Source organism: Bactrocera neohumeralis, chromosome 2 (assembly GCF_024586455.1).
Source record: "Bactrocera neohumeralis isolate Rockhampton chromosome 2, APGP_CSIRO_Bneo_wtdbg2-racon-allhic-juicebox.fasta_v2, whole genome shotgun sequence".
NCBI classification, from domain to species: Eukaryota; Metazoa; Arthropoda; class Insecta; order Diptera; family Tephritidae; genus Bactrocera; species Bactrocera neohumeralis.
In genome coordinates, this window is record NC_065919.1 from 25,988,699 (window position 1) to 26,001,327 (window position 12,629).

Here is a 12,629-nt window from a genome sequence, read left to right on the forward strand (position 1 = left end):
ATTGTTAAATTTCTATTACAACACACAATGCACGTTACAACAATACAGTTTCATTATGTAATTTATTATTATTTCAAATATGCATGTTGGCATGTCAGGCCTTTCATGCATGCAAAGCTGACGGCCATGTGCTGTACAAAGCAACAATAATGCGTATGAAAAACTTCATTAATAAAACAACTTTAGGCAAGCGCTGCAAAGTCAGTCGGAGCCCCTATAAATAAATTGTGCGCGTGTGTGGATGCAAATTTCAGGTTTTTTATTGCTTTGTTTTGGAGGAGAGGCCACTGTTACTTTGATTTATTTGTACGTTGACCGAGATAACGGTATATGTAACTCTTTGGTTAACACCAACGAGTGTTTTAATAAAAGCGTAAATAAAGAGCGGCTCGGGAGAAAAATTATTTAAATTAAGGGGTTAGGGGTAGTCAGAGGCACGAAAAAATGAGAATTTTCAGTATTTTTTTTTTTTTGCTATTAAATCGTGTTATTTTACAAAAGTAGTAATATGGCATTATTATAGAATGTGTTGACTTGAAGTCACGAAAATTAAAAAAAAAAAAAATAATTTCAAAAGTTATAGTTGTTTGTGTTGACCCAGTTCCAAAAAAGGTACTTGCGGTGACAACCATAAGTCCTTGGAGATTCATCTAAAACCAATTGGACAAAAAAAATTAGTTTTACAAATAGATAATCCTGGGCCTGTTCGAAGGATTTTTTTTTTCAAAAAATAAAAAATGGCGGGCTCAGGAAATTTTTGTCTAAATTTTTGGGAAAAAATCAACAGTTAATTGGCCTTAAAAATTCGAAATTTTTGAAAAAAAAAATCCTTCGATCAGGCCCGAGTTTTTTATGTATTCTTAAAGCTGTATAAATTTCATTAAAATCTACTGAGCGGTTTACGAGTTACAGTTGTCACCAGTTCAAAAAACATAGTTTTGAGAAAAACGCGTTTAAAGTTTCACACTAGCGCTTTGAAGTGCCCGAGCTCTCTTTGTTATTTGTCGAATAACTCAAAAACTAATTATCGGATCAACGTGACATTTTCAGAGAATATTTTTAAGATATTACACTTAACGAAAATGCAAAAAAAAAAATATTTTTTGAAAATTCTGACTATCCCTAACCCCTTAACAAAAATAATATGGCAAACGAACAACAACCATATAACGTTAAGGGGTTACATGGGTTTACGGGTTTCAAGAAATCGATTTTTTATTGTCTTATTAAATTCTCCAACACCTCTAGAATATTTTTCTAAATTTCCAAGTTGATCCCAATAATAGTTTCGGAGATATAGCCCTGAGATCTTGTGCGCTCGAGGCTAGCTACGCTAAGTGTTAACGAGTTGAATTCGTACAAGAGAGTAAGCGGATCCCTCATAAAAGTGTTTTATAAGTGTTGATACACTGTCTTCAATCCTACCAAGTTTGATTTTGTATATTTTACATCAGTTTTACTATAATAAATAGCCCAAAGACCATATGAAAATTCAATAAAATTTAAGCCTTAAAATTAATTATAATAGTTTATAGAAAACCACGGGGTTACGTAATTTTTTTTTGATATGGAAAAATACCTTTCTTCACCAAGCAAAAATCGTAGCACAAGATATGCCTAATCGGTTACAAGATATTAATGGTTGAATTTTGACTATTTTAAGGCTTTTTTTAATTTCAGAACCCAATGAAACAGCATATTTTAAAATTGCAAATCTCATAGTCTTGTAGAAACGTTGCTGATATACAAAAATTATCTTTTAAGTAGCTGGAACTTTCCAGGAAGAATAAGTGCCTTGTAATTAAAAATTATTATTTTTTTTCATTTCTCCAATCAAATTTATGGAACGAGATATTTTTTTAAGTAGTTGGAAGTGAGGTATGAATTTCTTTATTTGATAGTAATAAAAAATAGCAAACCGTTAGGCGGAGGGCCATTCGGTTACAATTGAGAACTCATGCTTGGAGAAACTTTCTTAGAGGTGTCTATCAACTTATTTTTCAGAGTACGAAACGAAATATCCCTAATGCATATACATTTTAATTTTAAATTAAATTAAAATTTAATTTTCACATAATATATTTGGTTTATCCTTAATACAATGCATTATTAGACTCTAAATCAACTATTGTCAACATAGTTTAATATTCGCTTAGTTGTAATTAGTTGTGGTGAGAAGCTAAATAAATCTCTCAAGATTCCATATACATACATATAAGCATAGTAAGTACATATTTATGATGCAACTGAACTGAAAACTTTTTTTTGCAATTAAACGATTAATGAGAACAACAAAAAACAAACAAAATGTAATATAATAAATATACAACTACTGGACGGTGAGTTATCGCATTAATATGAATAAAAAGAAATAGAAAGAAGACCACCAGGCATTGTTAATTACATTTTTTGAGCCAATAAAGTACATAATGTCATTGCACATGTCGCTTTATAGTCATCGTACGAGTATATAAAAGTAAAGTTAGATAATAACAATTAAAATATACTTTATAAGGGATTGCAAAAAGGCGTTGACGAAAAATCTAGCACGACAACTAAGTTGAATATACAACGGTAAATATCTGTACAAATCCATAAACATGTAACCATAGAAATATTAAACCCAAAAACAATCGAGAGAAAGTGAGAGAATAGGTACACTGGACAAAGATAAAATTGAAAAAAGAAATAAGTAAACAGTTATACCCTGCTCGATATATTGACATATCCTATAAAGTACAATGGGGTATTTATTTAATTTTTTTCAAATATTTAAAAAACAAAACTAACAAGGTGTGTGCAACAAATAATATAGCACTTATATAGAATAAATTTAATTATATTTTCTTTGAAAGTTATTATTTAGTCAAAATAGGTTCTATTGGACGCTATACAACCATTTGGAACGATCAACCAGTGAACAGACTTTTCTACCAATTAAACATTAACTAGCTCCGGGACGATCTAACCTTTGGTCGCCATATAAATTATGACGACAATTTTTATTCTTTATTAAGATCTATATACTTTGGCATGCGTTTGAATCAATTTTCGAAACACTTTTGCCACTCTGATTGAGGCATCTCCAAAACATGCGTTTAAACACATCAACTGCCTCTTCAGGTGTCGCAAAACGTTGACAAGAAGTCATTCGGTTCCCAGGCAGGACTATACGGTGCATGACTCATTCAATTGATGTTTTGAGTACTCAAAAATGTAATTGTTTCAGTCGATGTGTGAGAGCTAGCATTGACGTGGTGAAGAGTGATCTGTCTTCGGCGGTTAGTTTTCTTGATTTCTGGAAAGACAACTGGCAAACAGATGGCTGTGTATCACTTCGTCTTGGAGTGATCAACGATCTCGATTGAATTCACCATACCATCGATAACCACTGGTTCTTGATGGGGCTTCATCGTTAAAACTTGAATTAATTTCATCTAAGCACTCTTAATCCACGTTGAGAGTTGTAAAAAATAGTCGCCCGAAAATGTTCGCTATTATATCAACTTTTTGGTCGAGAAGAATATTTTAAGTTACTGTAAACAGAAATAGCGCTCGTATATTAAAATGTTCCGAGAGGGCATACCATCAAAAATGTCAAACTCGACAATGAAATTGTGGGTTTCTAGATTGCAACAATAGTGTTGCCAAGTCCCGAAATATAAAAGGCAAACCTACGTACTGGAGTACGACTCATATAATCATCACCATCAATTTTTTCATTAATTCGTATGTCTCAGCGAATTTGCTCATCAGTTAATTTTCCTTACTTATATTTTTTCTGTTAAATTAACAGCAGTCGAAGATAAAATAAATACACATAACATGTTTACACCTTAGAAACAATCTAAAAGATATTTACAGTTGAGTCATTGACCACAATTAGTTGCAGAAAAATAAGAATGTCATCTTTTAACATAAAGCCAGAGAGCATGATGCTTGATGAACAGCAATTATACAGCAAATTTATTTCAGAATAATAACAATTAGAGAAATAATCATAGGTAACCAAATAACACAAGTACTAATTCTCGCAAAGCCTAAAAAAGCCATGAAAGCGAAGCAAAATGGCCGAAAATAAAAGGGACAATATAAATAAACCAACCGTCTGTTAAAAAATAATAATAAAAACAATAATAATTAATGGGAAAAAACAAAGAACAATAGTAATTACAAACTGACAGCGAAAAGTGAAATCGTGTTTACCAGCATAATAACCCATTCGTGATGGTAAGAGATAACAAGATTCGGTGATGTGGCTATGACAGCTGGTATATGGGTAAAACATTTCACACAAGTCACACTAACAAACTGACAACTTGACAATTGATGAATGTCTTGCCTGACACTCATTCGTAGACTGCAAAAAGGTAGAGAAAATAAACAGTTCAAAGGAAAGAAGGCAAAAAGCCAAACTAAAAATTCAATAAACGATAGAAAAGCAATTTCAAATCTCACCACAGCCGATTATCCGTATTTGCAGCATCGAATTGCTTGAACACATTGGGAAGATAATTGTTTTCCTACCTGAATAAGTAGCAACAAAACTTCCTCTCTAGAGTGCACATGCACTTAAATGTCAGCAAATCCCCTCACAACTGAACAGAACAGTAGGAAATATGAAACAACAAAAAAAAAATAACATTAGAATGTGTGAAATGAGAGCATTGTATACTCAGCACCTTGTGTAGCGGCATAAATTATGATTCACGCGAGTAAACCAAATTTGTAGATCCTAGGCGTTCGCATTGCAGTCAGCGTTCAATGCTCACAAGCGTTTTATTCATGAATAACGAATTAGAATACGCTAAATGGTGAAGTAAACAAAAAACACTATAAATTAGTAACACACAGAAATGGAGAAATGCTTTAAGTAGCTGTGATGACTAAGATTAATTAATATTTCATTCGTTTTAATATAAAACGTGTTTTGCATTTTTTCTGCGATAAAACCACATTTTCAGTACAAAGTTTAACGAACGAAATACACGACTCAGCATTCAATGTCAAAGTCGCAGATACTATGGCGAGAAAAATCTACATTAATGAGAGCCATATTTTAAAACAGCTAAACGCGACTTAAGATTTTGTAGTCAATATGTTCCGATGAACTTATTCCAGATCAGACGTTGCGTTTTATATTGGAATTAATTAAAAAAACACTAATTGTTAAGGAAAATCAAATACCAATTTATTTCATGTGAAGTATAACGTCATTCAAATAGAGTTCACGGCTACTTTCGCAGGAACGAATTCGGTGACCCTAATTTCGAGTATTTTCTCCACTAAATCATATTGTTATCGAAATATTGACTTATAAAGCCAGAAGAGACTTCAAATAACACCACAAGAAGTAGTCGAATGGTTTTAAATCACAACTTCGTGGGGGACATTCAATGTCACAATTACTTGAAATAATCCCACTAGCTTCATTTCCAAAGAAGTACGGACCGATGATACCACCAGACCAAAAACCACACTAAACTGTCAATTTAGGAGTATGAGGTTTTTATGAATAATTTTTGGATTTCTTCGCACCAGAATGGACAGTTTTATTTATTTGCCACAACACTCAGATGAAAGTGAGCCTCAAAACCGCCAAGTTGTGGTTTGAGACAGTCTCCATTTTTGAGAACGTCTTGGAATCGACAATTTGCGGCCTTTGCGACCTGATAGCAATATTTTCATTAAATCGAGCACTTCTTTGTCTTATTGGCACTTGAAGATTATGTATGTATGTAAAGAAAATGTACGCTATAAATTTTCAACAATTCGACGAATAGCGAGCACAGCTGGACGATTATTACGACCATAAAAATGCAAGGGCGCACAAGAGGTTGCATTTGGAGAACGATTATTTTGATAATAAAATTGAATAATTTGTAAACGTTATTCTTGCGTATATCTTTCCATGATGAAATTGTAAACATTACTGATTACAGATCATGACATATTAAAAATGACCGAAACGACATTAAGAAATCATATCATCCCTATTGGATAACCCGATATTAAGGCACGGTGTTGGTAAATGGAAAACATATCTGATCGGAATAAAGATAACATTTCCACTCCAGAGTTAAATTTATGTCCGACGGTATATCATTATAAATCCCGTTTTTTATTACATTGTAATTTTCTATAATTCATAGAGCTCTGGGCGCGTCGAAGTTAGTGAACATTAGTTCGAACGTATAAGCTTGCAAATGTTATTACAGATTTTTTTACGTAACCTTGGCCAGCGCGATTTATTATACAATCAATATTGCTGAATACCTTTACACACAAAGAACATGGCATAATATTTACGCAAAATATTGGCGCATAGAAGATTACAACCAAAACAAAACACAGCAAGCCACGAAAAAGGTAATATGAGAACAGATCGTCGTTTATATCGTGCAAGCGTTCGGCGGAATACGACCAAAACAAAAACTAAAAGTCAAAACGTAACTCAGAAAAGTTTTGTTTTGCAGCATTGGCAAATCACATATACATGCACAGTTAAATGTGAGTAACTAAAATAGAAAACCGGAAAGCAAATACTACTTAATTAAGTTTTGTTTTCGTTGGACTTGGCTTTGATGGAGCTGCGTAACAGTTTTCCATGAATAGTCAACTCCTATAGTAGTTTATAGTTATTCGCTAGTAACTGCGCACATACATATTTATGTTTGCTTGGGCGTCAAGCGCAAGCCGGTAGTCAGTCAACACGAGCCGTGCTGAATATTATATCAGCGCAAATGGCAGCGTCTTCGAGTTAGTCATCGGGTTGAGTAAGCTTCAATGTGGATTTTAATGTGCATACCTCATATGTGATAACATAAAAAATACAAAACAAAAGCAAAAAGTTATTGAATAAAAAATTGCAGGAAATAAACATTTATACAAACAATTAAATAAAAAAAACTATTCCAACCTTTGCATTCTGATAATTTTAAAAATAATTTTTATCAGAATTCATACGCTCCTCGTAAGACTGATTTAAAACACTTTCTATTAGTTTTGCAGGTTAGTTGCTGTGTTCGTGCGTATATTTTTGGGTTCGCTTTGGACGAACTGGTATTGAATTTTGGCAAAGTGAAAGTCTTGAAGAACAAACACTCCTCGCCCCTATGTGAATCCGCTACTGATGTAAAAATATCATAGTTACCTATTTGTATGTAACGGGCGATCCAAGTAGAGGTACTTTTTCAATATCCTTTTTTTTTGATCACGCGTGAGTCGTGTCGAGCTTCAGCATTATTTGGCATTTCATCATGGAAAAACTTATGCCTAAACAACCTTTACATTTCATTCAATTTTATTACGAAAATTCATAATATTCGACCGAATAGACCACGTCCAGCACGCAGTCGTAGCTGAGAGTGTACACGACGACTGTGGCGGTTTGGCGCATTTAATGTTGAGGTCTAAAATTGAAAGCATACAAAATAAAGCTTGTGCAAGAACTCAGGCCGCTCGACCTTCCCAAGCGACATGATTTCATTCTATGGCCTCTTGGAAAGTTCTACGAAGAATCGACGTTTTCGAACCAAATTTTCTAACTCAATGGGTGTGTAAGCAAGTGAAATTGTCGCATTAGGGACAAAGGGCAACTCGAAGAGATTCAAGAGCTGCCATTTCATCCAGAAAAAAAACGGACCGGTGGCGACCGTTACCGCGACCACCGCGTACCGACTATTTGATGCCTGAAGTCGAAGTTTGTGATCTCGGCGACATTTGCTTTCAACAAGACGGCGCCACTTCTCACACATCGCATAAAAAAATGGATTTATTCAAAGAACATTTCGGTGAGTAGATAATTTCACGTTTTTCAAGACTAAAGTCTATGCAGACAATCCAACTTCGATTCAAGCCTTGGATCAAAACACGCATGTTATTCGCCAGTTATCAGTCGAAATGTTCGAACGAGTCATTGAAAATTGGACTCAGCGGATGGACTATCTGAGACGTAGTCGCGTCAAACATTTCGAAGAGATAATCTTCAAAAAAATAAATGCTATATATGCGATTGTTACACCGGCTCCTAAAAATCTTTCTCATACTATCTCGGGGGTAAAAATTAATGTCCTACCCATATTCAGTAATTGATTTAACAGTACTGTTATATGACTGACGGACGTGTGGACAGACGGACGGACGAATAGACGGACAATATTCGGAATTCAAGCCGTCTCGTCATCCTGGTATATTTGCGAAAAACATCCGCAATTCACGACTACACAAGCCAATAATTTTCTATCATGACAGCGATTGGCCTCATGTTACAAGACCAGTTACACAGCAGGTTTTTGAAGTTTTGCCCACTTTATAACCCAGAGCCTGCCTCTTTTGCCATTCGTTGCATAAAGCCCTCGCTTGAATACGGTTCACATTGAAACGAGTTATTAAACACCCAGCTGGCGTAGTGTTTTTGGGATGGAATACACAAAATGCCAGAAATATGAGAAAATGTTATAGCCGCAGATAGGCAATACTTCGAATAATGCTATTGTACACACATGCTTTTCTGAAATAAACTTTCAAATTTTGAGAATACAGTTTGTTATAGTTAATAAAATATGAATTAAGAATGAATAAGTAATTTAATTTTTTTTCGAATTTTAAAGAAGAATTTATTAGGAATTTTAAAAAATTAAAAAAGAAAATTGTATTTAATGAACATACTACATATGTACATATGTATATATGTACCTATGTGGTTATATACGTAAGTAATTTTTTCACAAGGAAATGTGGTTAATCCGCCAAACAACTCACATTAGCCATTTTTTTTTTGCAAACGATTCTAAATGAGTGTTGCGGTATTTGCGGTTTTTTGGTAATTTTTTCAGGTTGCTTCATTGTAGTGGACAAATTGCATTTAACAATTTATTATCTTGACAAAACAGCGGCGGGCACAATGCCTCACTTTGACCACAAAGTTGAAGCTTACTTGCACACTCTGCTTTCAAATTAAACTCTATTTGCCGAAATGTTTATTTATGACAGATGGATTGTTCATAATGTCATACAGGAGATGAGTTTATTGAGTGTTAATTAGTGCTGAGGGGTTATAATTTAGTTTTGAGATTTTTCCCATTTTAAAATTGTGAATTAAAGAATTATTTTCGTCAGTAGCTATTTTTCACATTTCCGGCAAATAAAAAACTACTAATAGAAAATAAATTGTGTCTCAAACACTTTTCGTGGTGTGTTGAATTCAAATGTCAACATAACAGGGGAGAAATATTTTGCAATTGATACAGCATAATATATGTATATCAGGTGGTGAGCAGATAAATATGATGGTGCACATATGTAAAAAAAAATGTAAATGCGAGTTTAGTGCTGTGGCTGTATTATAAAGAACAGCATAGCAATAAATAATTGATAATGGAAATTGGCGAGGGAAAGGGTTTTAAAAATAAATTTGTTCATGGAAACAAATCGCTAAATCATAACATCAATGTTGTTTGGCTAAAAATGTGTGCTTAAAACTGCGACCGTCTTTCAACAGACTTTTTGCCCACTAGCACACTGAAATGGTGTTCGTACAACAATTCAACCCACGTAAAGTACTTCGGTTGTGATTTTTTTTTATAAAGTAAATTGCATGAATGTGCGTGATTCTTAAAAAAATACGTTCTGGTGGGAAGTCAAGCTGTGTAATTATATGTGTGTGTATGAAAAAGGCAATTTCATTAAAATCATGGTAAATATAGCCATAAAAGTACATAGCCGAGATGTGGTCGAGTGGTCAAGTTTGCAACTAGTTATTTGCGTTTGCCAAAAGCCGCGTACAAACTCTCTGTTGACTCAGCAAGTCAGCCAAGCGAGAATTTAATAACCACGTGTGCATATGTATGTATGCATATACAAAATCTAACCTATCTGTATTATATTACTTATTGAAATAAATGAATTTTAACTGATTATAGTTGATTCCGCTTGGAAACAATTGCTGCACTTGACTGCAATTTTAGCACCAAAAAGCACTTTCCAACCATAAAAAAAGGCTTCATTCAGTTAAATGATTACCTTCAATAATATCACAACTTTTAATATTTATTAGCAGCCTTTTGCCTGCTGATTTAAAATGCTTTGTTTTTAATTTATTTATTTGTTTACATTTTTTTTCTATCAGCTGTGATAATGTAATGGGTTCGAGTAGACTAGCTCCTAATTAACAAATGTCATTTTTGTATGGCGAAATCTTGCCAAATCGGCTAGATTTGTGAGATAGTCTGTTCAACAGCGTCAGTGACCCAAACATGGTATTTGTGCCGAAGATTCGCCTAGTATCCACCCTTTTGTATCAATATACACCATTTGTATATAATTTAATATTAAAATAAAACTTAAAGAAAAAGGAAATTCGAGTCTATTTTCATTATTATCACAGTTAATCGGCGCAATATTTCTTAGGGCTCTAGTGTGACCAAACCTTTTAATGTCAATGAACTAGTAAGGACAAAGAAAAACAAAGAAATAATATTTTGAAGTCCCAGACGAATGCGTTCTTCAATATTCCATAATGAATCTTCGGATATTCTTTAGATTTATTGAGTAAATTAGTTACAATTAGTGTCTAGTTGACAACCGCAGATAGTTTAGACACCAAAGAATATTGCAACTGTTAGCTCAGGAGGATTACGGGTTCTGGTATTCAAATATTTTTGAATTCGTCTTCTAGTATAATTCTGCATAGCTGAATCCTATTCAAACAAGCTGCATCAATAATGGTGTATTTCCTCACCATTTGGTCGAATATATCGACACCACTTGTATAGTAATTGTAGAAACAGATATCCGCTCAACCCCTCTTCCTTTTTGAAACATATAGGCTTATATTATGTTTATAACAGTAAAACTCGATAGTTTCGACAAGTTTCAGCAACATTTCATCTTTTAGCATCAGTCCACTCACTTCGCAATAGCGAAAATCTTATTTAAGGGTATCATGAAATTTCAGTATGATTTCAGGGTTCAAAATTGCATATTCGGGCCAAATATGTGTATTAATGTCAGAAAACAAATACATACTACGTATTTATTTATACTCTCGCAACAACTGCTAACGAGAGTATTATAGTTTCGTTCACATAACGGTTGTTTGTAAGTCCTAAAACTAAAAGAGTCAGATATAGGGTTATATATACCAAAGTGATCAGGGCGACGAGTAGAGTCGAAATCCGGATGTCTGTCTGTCCGTCCGTCCGTCTGTCCGTCCGTGCAAGCTGTAACTTGAGAACTTTGAGAAAATTGAGATATCATGATGAAACTTGGTACACGTATTCCTTGGCTCCATAAGAAGGTTAAGTTCGAAGATGGGAAAAATCGGCCCACTGCCACGCCCACAAAATGGCGGAAACCGAAAACCTATAAAGTGTCATAACTAAGCCATAAATAAAGATATTAAAGTGAAATTTGGCACAAAGGATCGCATTAGGGAGGGGCATATTTGGACGCAATTGTTTTGGAAAAGTGGGCGTGACCCCGCCCCCTACTAAGTTTTTTGTACATATCTCGGAAACTACTATAGCTATGTCAACCAAAGTCTACAAAGTCGTTTTCTTCAGGTATTTCCATATACAGTTCAAAAATGGAAGAAATCGGATAATAACCACGCCCACCTCCCATACAAAGGTTATGTTCAAAATCACTAAAAGTGCGTTAACCGACTAACAAAAAACGTCAGAAACACTAAATTTTACGGAAGAAGTGGCAGAAGAAAGCTGCACCCAGGCTTTTTTTAAAAATTGAATATGGGCGTGGCGCCGCCCACTTATGGACCAAGAACTATATCTCAGCAGCTACTAGACCGATTTCAATGAAATTCGGTATATAATATTTTCTTAACACCTTAATGACATGTACGAAATATGGGTGAAATCGGTTCACAACCACGCCTTCTTCCAATATAAAGCAATTTTGAATTCCATCTGATGCTTTCTCTGTATAATATATAGTACATTAGGAACCAATGATGACAGCGGAATAAAACTTTACAAAAATACGGTATTTGAAAAATATGTAAATGACGTATTATGAAATCTCGATTATCACTTTACCATGCGAGAGTATAAAATGTTCGGTGACACCCGAACTTAGCCCTTCCTTACTTGTTATTTATTATATGTATACTCTAGAACAAGAGTCAACGGTCAATGACAGCTTTTAATCTATTAATGCGTGATATGGAGCCCGCAATGAAGATACGAGTACTCATGTTCGTTTAAATGCAATTAGGGCGAAACGATTAAGTACATACATATATACTTATGTATGTATGTACAAATATAAATATGTTATATGTAATTAGTTTGGAGTTTGTGTTTGGCTTGAAGAGCTCATAAAACATACGCGATAACCAAAGTGTGATTAATCAATAAAACAAAATGAAAATAATAAAAAAATGGTGGGGTTATTGGTTATCAGTTGCATATGGAATTTCGCAAGCATTGTTTTTGTAGAACATAAACAGAAAAATACTGATAACTAACAAGTGATTAACGAGGGATTAACGAAGGCAACACGAAACAGTCAAGTGAAAAATAGGTTATGTAGCACGAATAAAATTTAATTTTTGAAAGATAATAGAGGAAGTTGGCAACAAGCAATATTCTTTATTAAAATATCTCAGA

General features: G+C 34.0%; 1 protein-coding gene and 1 long non-coding RNA gene across 5 annotated transcripts in view; one reads left to right on the plus strand and one right to left on the minus strand.

The window, feature by feature from the left end:
• LOC126751117 (transmembrane and coiled-coil domains protein 2) overlaps positions 1-12,629 on the minus strand; it is a 64,899-nt gene that overhangs the window by 45,590 nt on the left and 6,680 nt on the right. The gene's annotated exons all lie outside the window — the stretch shown is intronic.
• LOC126751134 (uncharacterized) lies at positions 6,613-8,539 on the plus strand. The gene is made up of 2 exons (XR_007665852.1): positions 6,613-6,776; positions 7,004-8,539. It is a non-coding gene; the product is annotated as an uncharacterized LOC126751134 (long non-coding RNA).